This window comes from Amblyraja radiata, chromosome 34, assembly GCF_010909765.2.
Source record: "Amblyraja radiata isolate CabotCenter1 chromosome 34, sAmbRad1.1.pri, whole genome shotgun sequence".
Lineage (NCBI taxonomy): Eukaryota > Metazoa > Chordata > Chondrichthyes > Rajiformes > Rajidae > Amblyraja > Amblyraja radiata.
In genome coordinates, this window is record NC_045989.1 from 4,648,211 (window position 1) to 4,657,858 (window position 9,648).

Sequence of the window (9,648 nt, forward strand, 5' to 3'; positions counted from 1 at the left end):
TACACTGGAATTTAGAAGGATGAAAGGGGATCTAATTGAAACATATAAGATTATTAAGGGATTGGACATGCTAGAGGCAGGAAACATGTTCCCAATGTTGGGGGAGTCCAGAACCAGAGGCCACAGTTTAAGAATGAGGGATTGGCCATTTAGAACGGAGATGAGGAAAAACTTTTTCCCCAGAGTGTGTGAATCTGTGGAATTCTCTGCCTCAGAAGGCAGTGGAGGCCAATTATCTGGATGCTTTCAAGAGCTCTTAAAGATAGCAGAGTCAAGAGATATGGGAAGAAGGCAGGAACGGGGTACTGATTGTGGATGATCAGCCATGATCACAGTCAATGGCAGCGCTGGCCCGAAGGGACGAATGGCCTACTCCTGCAACTATTGTCTATTGTCTATTGCCTACTCCCCATTACTACTGGCACCCTTACTAATTAAGAATCTATAAATATCTGCCTTATACGTATCCATTGATGGTCTCTGCGGCCAATATGTTGAGGAGGATCTGATCTCAGACGCAAAAATGAACAATCGCTTTGCTCCATTTCAATCAGTTGAAAAGTGGATCTCTTCCACTGGAAGTTTACAGTATGGTAGAAACATTACTGAGAGTGAGGTGGCTCAGCGGTAGAGATGCTGTCTCACAGTGCCAGAGACCTGGGTTCAATCCTGACGACCGGTGCTGTCTGTCCGGAATTTGTACGTTCTCCCCATGATTGTGTGGGTTTGCTCCAGGTGCTCCATTTCCTCCCACATTCCAAATGTGCAGGTTTGTAGGTTAATTGGCTTCTGTAAATTGGAAATTGGCCCCAATGTGTGGATAGTGCAAGTGTACGGGGATCACTGGTCAGCCTGGACTCAGTGGGCTGAAGGGCCTGTTTCCACATTGTATTGCTAAAGTCTAAAAACGGAAATATAGTTGACTCAAGATATAAAGATCGACACAAAAACCTGGAGAAACTCAGCGGGTCAGACAGCATCTCTGGAGAAAAAGAATAGGTAAAGGGCCTGTCCCACCAGCATGCGATAGCATGCGTCTAGCGCGACCAAACGTGGTCGCTTGAGGCGTACGGCCTCGCGGGGCCGGTCCCACTTCGATCGGCGGAGGCGTATGGAGTTGTGCGGGGCTGGTCCCGACATTGCGCGGGGCTCCAAAAATTGTGCACTGTCCGAAAATCCCGTGCGACAACGGACTGCCGGCCTGCAGCCGCATTGAGGCCGCACGCAACGCCTTGATGGGTGTACGCAGCGTCTTGACGTCGTACGCAGCGTCTTGATGGCGTACTACTAGCGCGTGGCATTGCGCAATGACGTCACCGCCCGGCATGCTGTTGCATGATGACGTCACCACCCGACGCCGTGCGACGTCCAAATTCAGTCGGCCCGCCTCCTGCCCAGCTCATTGGTGAGTATGATGTCGGGACCAGCCCCGCACAAAGTGGGACCGGCCTCGCGAGGCCGTACGCCTCAAGCGACCATGTTTGGTCGCGCTAGACACATACAATCGCATGCTGGTGGGACAGGCCCTTAACGCTTCAGGTCGCAACCCTTCTTTATACCAAGGATGCACATAAATTGCTAAGCGAGTTGGGCAGTATCTCTGGAGAAAAGGAATAGGTGATGTTTTGGGTTAGAACCCTTCTTTAGACTTGTTCCGCCCTGAAATGTGACCCATCCTTTTTCTCCAGAAATGCTGCCTGACCCGCTGTGTTACTCCAACATTTTGTTCCTACCTCCAGCATCTGGAGTCCCTTCCTACTCAACATGTACGGTACGATACAATAACGTGTTATTCATCGCCGGAGGGAAATTGGTCTGCCAACAGTCACAACACACAAGGTACAAAAAACCTGAAATTAAAGTGCAAAAAAAGAAAACGACTAGCGACTGTTGGCTGGCTGCCGTGTGCACAACGCCTTCATAATATACAATAAACAAACAAACAAACACAGGGTTATTCCCTGGGCAGAGTATTCTAAAACTAAAGTGCCCCCCCCCCGCACCGGTCCCCCTTTGTAAACATGATTTGGAAGCAGGAATAATCCACTCAACCAGAGGGATAGGTTGGAACAGGAATATGGAACAACAGATACGGCAGGTTCTACTGGTTCAAGGAGCAAGACCTTGCAACACACAGAGCAGTGTCACACGCAATGGTGGAATGGTAAATTGTAACTTTGTAGATACAAACATTGTAGCGGAATGATCAGTGAAACAGATCTTCCACCAGAATGACCTGTGATGGCCAACAGGTCCTTTGCTGATTTGGGATGCGCTGTAATTGTTGTCCATTTCAGGGTGAGAATGGGACACACCTGCATTACTCACCTGTAACATTCAAATGTATTTAGCTACAGCACAGTGTTCTGCTCTGACTTGGCCTTTGGTCGGTAAATACATATGTGTTCATGGATTGAGAACTGCTGTGGAAAATAGGGTTAGGAAGGAACTGCAGATGCTGGTTTACACCGAAGATGGATGCAAAATGCTGGAGTAACTCAGCGGGACAGGCGGCATCTCGAGTTCAGCATGGGTGGAGGAGGCAGCCCTGATGCTGTCGTCAATGTGGAGAAAGAGTTGGGGATGGTGCCAGTGTACGCCTGGTTCACGGATTGTTTGACAAAACAGGCACAGCTGTAATCCATGCGAGTGCCAATGGATTTAAGGGAGACAGCGTGGAAACAGGCCCATCAGTCCACCGAGGCCACGCCGACCAGTGATCACGCCGTACACTCGCGCTCTCCTCCACACTCTGGTCAATTCACACTTTGCAGAAGCCAATGAACCTACAAACCTGCACGTGTGGGAGGAAACCAGAGCATGCGGGGGAAACCAACCCAGGTCACAGGGAGAACGTACAAACAGCACCCGTAGTCATGATTGAGCCCGGGTCCCTGTCATAGAAACATAGAAACATAGAAAATAGGTGCAGGAGTAGGCCATTCGACCCTTCGAGCCTGCACCGCCATTCGATATGATCAACTCAGTATCCAACTCAGTATCCTGTACCTGCCTTCTCTCCATACACCCTGATCCCTTTAGCCACAAGGGCCACATCTAACTCCCTCTAATATATAGCCCATGAACTGGCCTCAACTACCTTCTGTGGCAGAGAATTCCACCGATTCACCACTCTCTGTGTAAACAATGATTTTCTCATCTCGGTCCTAAAAGACTTCCCTCTTATCCTTAAACTGTGACCCCTAGTTCTGGACTTCCCCAACCTCGGGAATAATCTTCCTGCATCTAGCCTGTCCAATCCCTTAAGAATTTTGTAAGTTTCTATAAGATCCCCCCTCAATCTTCTAAATTCTAGCATGTACAAGTCGAATCTATCCAGTCTTTCTTCATATGAAAGTCCTGCCATCCCAGGAATCAGTCTGGTGAACCTTCTCTGTACTCCCTCTATGGCAAGAATGTCTTTCCTCAGATTAGGAGACCAAAACTGTACGCAATACTCCAGGTGTGGTCTCACCAAGACTCTGTACAACTGCAGTAGAACCTCCCTGCTCTTATACTCAATCCTTTTGCTATGAATGCTAACATACCATTCGCCTTCTTCACTATTTGCATTCCTACTTTCAATGACTGGTGTACCATGACACCCAGGTCTCGTTGCATCTCCCCTTTTCCTAATCGGCCACCATTCAGATAATAGTCTACTTTCCTGTTTTTGCCACCAAAGTGGATAAACTCACATTTATCCACATTATACTGCATCTGCCTTGCATTTGCCCACTCACCCAACCTATCCAAGTCACCTTGCAGCCTCCTAGCATCCTCCTCACAGCTAACACTGCCCCCCAGCTTCGTGTCATCCGCAAACTTGGAGATGTTGCATTCAATTCCCTCATCCAGATCATTAATATATATTGTAAATAGCTGGGGTCCCAGCACTGAGCCTTGCGGTACCCCACTAGTCACTGCCTGCCATTCTGAAAAGGACCCGTTTACTCCTACTGTTTGCTTCCTGTCTGCCAGCCAGTTCTCTATCCACATCAATACTGAACCCCCAATACCGTGTGCTTTAAGTTTGTATACTAATCTCTTATGTGGGACCTTGTCGAAAGCCTTCTGAAAGTCCAGATATAAGACATCCACTGGTTCTAGTTACATACTAGTTACATCCTCGAAAAATTCGATAAGATTCGTCAGACATGATTTACCTTTCATAAATCCATGCTGACTTTGTCCAATGAATTCACCACTTTCCAAATGTGCTGCTATCCCATCTTTAATAACTGACTCCAGAATTTTCCCCACCACCGATGTTAGAATCAAATACGCAGGACAAGATGTTAAGAAGTCCCTTGTGTCAATAGGTGGGAAGCATTTCATGACATTCGTTGATTGTTGAGAGTGGTAGACGCTCAACATCGGTGGGAGGCGGGGGGGGGATATGGATATCTTGGCATGGGTAACCTTCAGGACAGTTGGGCACAGAACACATCATCAGTAGTGTACCCTTGCATCACTGGGTGTTTCGACCTTTTAACACTATACACCCTCCACAAGGGCGGCCCGCTGCAGGATGATCAGCCCTCAGCGCATGTCCCGTGTCAAACCGTCCCAAAGATTCACCCTGACGTACTTGGGGCCCAGCATGGGTCTTTCCGCTTGAGCCAAATCCACCGGCTGCTTCTTTCAGCCTCCTCTGAGAGTGATCTTATGGTCTTCCGCAGAGGCTGACCGTGGATTCCAAGCTCCTTCAGCAGTCTGATGGTAGATGATGCAACAAATCCTCTGCATCCCACTTCAACTGGATAGACTTTGGTGTTCCAGCCACGCTGCGTTGCCTCTGCTGCAAGCTCTGCGTAGCGCAGCTTCTTACGCTCATAGGCCTCCTCAACAGAGTTCTCCCATGGAACTGTGAGCTCTATGATGCAAGCAGTCTTCTGTGAAGGGGACCAGAACACCAAGTCTGGCCTGAGGTTGGTGGAAGCAATTTCAGGTGGAAAAACTAGTTGTCGGCCGATGTCCGCCAGCATCCTCCAGTCACGGGCCCTGCATAGGTTTCCTTCTTCTGATCTGGTGGAAGGATGTTTAGATGTTTTCTGGCCTTCTCGGACAAAGGTTGTTGCCCTTAGGGGGGGGGGGGGTTGCTTGCTCTCGGAGGCAAGGAGTTGGTCGCACACCGCCTGTTCTCAAGGGCTGATGCCAGGCTTTTTAGTACCTGATTATGCCGCCACGTGTATCTCCCTTGCGTGAGGCTGGTCTTGCAGCCTACCATGATGTGTTTGAGGGTCGCTGGAGTTGGGCAGAGGGCACAGGTTGGATCCTCGCCGTACCACTGATGGAGGTACTTTGGTGATGGAAGCACGTCATAAGTCGCTCTGATGATGAAGCTGATCTTGCTTGCTTCCATTTCCCATAGTTCTTTCCAGCTGGTCTGTAATTCCCCGTTTTCTCACTCCCTCCCTTTTTAAAAAGTGGGGTTACATTAGCTACCTTCCAGTCCTCAGGAACTATTCCAGAATCTAAAGAGTTTTGAAAAATTATCACTAATGCATCCACGATTTCTGCGGCTACTTCCTTAAATACTCTGGGATGCAATTTATCTGGCCCTGGGGATTTATCGGCCTTTAATCCATTCAATTTACCTAACACCACTAACCTGGATTTCACTCAGTTCCTCCATCTCATTTAACCCCCGGTCCCTTGCTATTTCCGGCAGATTATATATGTTTTCCTTAGTGAAGACAGAATCAAAGTAGTTATTCAATTGGTCTGCCATGTCCTTGTTCCCCATGATCAATTCGCCTGTTTCTGACTGCAGGGGACCTACATTTGTTTTAACTAATCTTTTCCTCTTCACATATCTATAAAAACTTTTGCAGTCAGTTTTTATGTTCCCTGCCAGTTTTCTTTCATAATCTATTTTCCCTTTCCTAATTCCTAATTTCCCATTCCATTTTGTCCTCCTCTGCTGGACTCTGAATTTCTCTCAGTCCTCTGGTAGGCTGCTTTTTCTGGCTAATTTGTACGCTTCATATTTTTTTTTGATACTGTCCCTGATTTCCCTTGTTATCCACGGATGCACTACCTTCCCTGATTTATTCTTTTGCCAAACTGGGATGAACAATTGTTGTAATTCATCCATGCAGTTTTTAAATGCCTTCCATTGCATATCCATCGTCAACCATTTAAGAATCATTTGCCAGTCTATCTTGGCCAATTCACGTCTCATACCCTCAAAGTCACCTTTCTTTAAGTTCAGGACCCTTGTTTCTGAATTAATAATGTCACTCTCCATCCTAATGAAGAACTCAACCATATTATGGTCACTCTTGCCCAAGGGGCCACACACAACAAGACTGCTAACTAACCCTTCCTCATTACTCAATACCCAGCCTAGAATAGCCTGCTCTCTCGTTGGTTCCTCTACATGTTGGTTTAGAAAACTATCCCGCATACATTCCAAGAAATCCTTCTTCCTTAGCACCCCTGCCAATTTGATTCACCCAAACTATATGTAGATTGAAGTCACCCATTATAATTGATTTACCTTTGTTGCACGCATTTCTAATTTCCTGTTTGATGCCATCCCCAACTCCACTACTACTGTTAGGTGGCCTGTACACAACTCCCACTAGCATTTTCTGCCCCTTAGTGTTTCGCAGCTCTACCCATATCGATTCCACATCCTCCAAGCTAATGTCCTTCCTTTCTATTGCGTTAATCTCCTCTCTAACCAGCAACGCTACCCCACCTCCTTTTCATTTCTGTCTATCCCTCCTGAATATTGAATATCCCTGGATGTTCAGCTCCCAGCCTTGGTCACCCTGGAGCCATGTCTCCATGGTCCCAACGATATCATATTCATTAATAACTATCTGCACATTCAACATCCACCTTATTATGAATGCTCCTTGCATTAAGATACAAAGCCTCCAGGCTTGTTTTTACAACACTCTTACCCCTTATACAATTATGTTGAAAAGTGGCCCTTTTTGATTTTTGCCCTGGATTTGTCTGCCTGCCACTTTAACTTTTCACCTTGCTACCTATTGCTTCTACCCTCATTTTACACCCCTCTGCTCTTCCCCCCACCCCCCGGCCACATTAGTTTAAATCCTCCCCGACAGCACTAGCAAACACTCCCCCAAGGACATTGGTTCCATTCCAGCCCAGGTGCAGACCTGTTTGTACTGGTCCCACCTCCCCCAGAACTGGTTCCAATGCCCTAGAAATTTGAATCCCTCCCCCTTGCACCATTTTTCAACCCACGTATTCATCTGCAATATCCTCCTATTTCTACTAGCCCGTGGCACTATTCGCTGTCAGGCAGTAACTCTACCACTATCTCACTGTGCCGCCGTGCCAAACATAAGACTTGAAGAAAGAGAGAGGAGCCAACATGGTGAGGACAGATTTCGGAAGGTGGAGGAGAGTGTAGAGGAGAACCGATTTAGTTTCTGTTCAAGAAAGACCGTGGAACGGTGGAATATACTGATCGTCCATACTGAGGCAATGGGGACCTAGGAATTGAAAGTTATTAAAGTGTTGAAGAGCTCGTGAGGTGTCTCACATGTAAATCGGACAAGGGGGGACAAGGTAGTTTAACTTAGTTTAGTTCAGAGATACAGCATGGAAACAGGCCCTTCGGCCCACCGAGTCCATGCCGACCAGCGATCCCCGCACACTGACACTATCCCACACACATTAGGGACAATTTAGAATGTTACCAGGCCAATTAACCTCCAAACCTGAACGTCTTTGGAGGGTAGAAGGAAACCGGAGCAGCCGAAGGAAACCCACGCAGGTCACTGGGAGAACGTACAATCCGTCCAGAGAGCACCCATAGTCAGGATTGAACCTGGGTCTCATGCGCAGTAAGGTAGGTATGTTACAAAACTCACCTTCAGCGGCGCTGCAGTTCTGCCACTGGTCGTGTGCGCGACTTTGGCGCCTTTGAGGAGGGGGGCGGGATTAAAATACCGTTTTCTCCTGCCTCTCCGAGATATACTTTCTCGGGCTTCTACCTAATACTGAAAATTTGTTCCGACTGTCGTACTCGGAATTGTTTTTTTTAAACCGCGGAACAATTTCAGCACTGGAGTAAAAAGCGACCTAGAACGCCGTCTATACAGGCAACGGAACGGATCTCACGTACGGGACGAAGCAAGGTAAGTCATATATTTTTACAGATAAACTTGCTTCTTAGGATGGCTTTCCTAAATTTCATGTTGCGAAATGGGGTTTAAATTCACTGCAAACCGCAACGTTCCAATCGATCGCGTTTCACAAAAACCCACTGCAAGATGATTAAAATGGCCATTAATTTACGGGAATTAAACTAAATTCCTTCCATTTGGCCTATAAATTCATGACAATGAGATTTAAAAATCATGTTATATTGTGAATTCTTGTGTGAATGTTATTTGAACACTTAGGCTATTTAAAAATGTTAACCTTTTCTTAAGAAATGGATAGATGTTTAGATCTAGTAATTGAATTTTGTAATTATCTACAATTAGGTAACTAACTAATTATATTCTTTAATTTCAGGTCATCCAAGTAAGATTGTTTCATGTTTGTTTCAGAATGCTTTAATCTATAATAACTGAAAATTTCTTTCAGTTCTCTTAATTTTTAAGAAAGTTATGGGCTTCTGACTGTCCTCGATCACACTTTTGAGTTAAGTCAATGGAAAAGCAATAGGGTGATTTCACGAAAGGTCACTGGATCATAGATCCTCACCCACGTGGACGTAAAATTTAACTGGGGTACAAACGTCACTTCCGGTAAATGTTATTGATCCTGGAAACGCGTACTTTCACACCCGTTAAAAACCGCGAAAACGGTCCGTTTTTGAGCTGTAAATAACTGTGCCAGTCGGGGTGACCGCGAGGCACAGTTATCTTACTTTAGAGTCCAGAAGATAAAGAAAAACAAAGGTAAAGACAAGAGGGAGCTGAAGGGACAACAACAGCGGAAGTGGTTAGCAAACATTGGTCGTGGAGATATAAAGATAGAAAATATCGGGAATTATCGCGTTTGCTCACTGCATTTCATCAAAAGTAAGGCATTATGTTTTATCTTTATTAATTTGTTATATAAAAAGTTTTAAAAGTGAAAAATCCATCATTAGAATTGCAAAATCTTCCATGGTTCTCAGGTGGGTTTAAACATGCAAAAAGAAAATGCTTCTGAAGCTACATTTACCATTTAAATAATCGTAAACCATAAATGCGTTTTGAAATGAATTTTACTCAGATGCAAGATAAGGAATGGGATGATTGTCAGCTGTTAATTGGACAAAATCAGGACATTTTATTATTATTATCCAATTAACAGCTGACAATTATCCCATTCCTTAGCTTGCATCTGAGTAAAATTCATTTCAAAACGCATTTATGGTTTACGATTATTACTAAAAAGAAAATTAAATATTGCTATTCGTTGCCGAAACTGTAATTAGAAAGCATGCATTGTTACAACACAGAGATGGTGGAGAATTTGGAAGTGTTTTCAATTAACATACCTTGAGTATCAGTGAATTCGATGTAATTTGAATGTCAGAAAGATGTGACCGCGATGGGACTTGAACCCGCGGCTGCAGTGCCTTCACCCGCTGCTGAATTACCAATGAAAAAATCTCCTACACTGACTCTGCGACCGCTTCCAAGAAAACAAAACGCCGCCCCC

General features: G+C 45.6%; 1 protein-coding gene across 3 annotated transcripts in view; it reads right to left on the minus strand.

The window, feature by feature from the left end:
* The window catches only part of LOC116991751 (UDP-glucuronosyltransferase 2C1-like), a 48,045-nt gene that overhangs the window by 3,220 nt on the left and 35,177 nt on the right, over positions 1-9,648 (minus strand). Inside the window, exons 1-2 of one of the 3 annotated variants that reach the window (XM_033050667.1) lie at positions 9,485-9,504; positions 1,734-1,850 (exon numbers count right to left, since the gene is read on the minus strand). The exons of 1 other annotated variant lie outside the window; for it this stretch is intronic. The gene's annotated coding sequence lies outside the window, so the exon portion shown is untranslated. Of the gene's footprint in view, positions 1-1,733; positions 1,851-9,484; positions 9,617-9,648 lie in introns of those variants that run through there. One more of the 3 variants, XM_033050668.1, reaches the window with a different exon arrangement.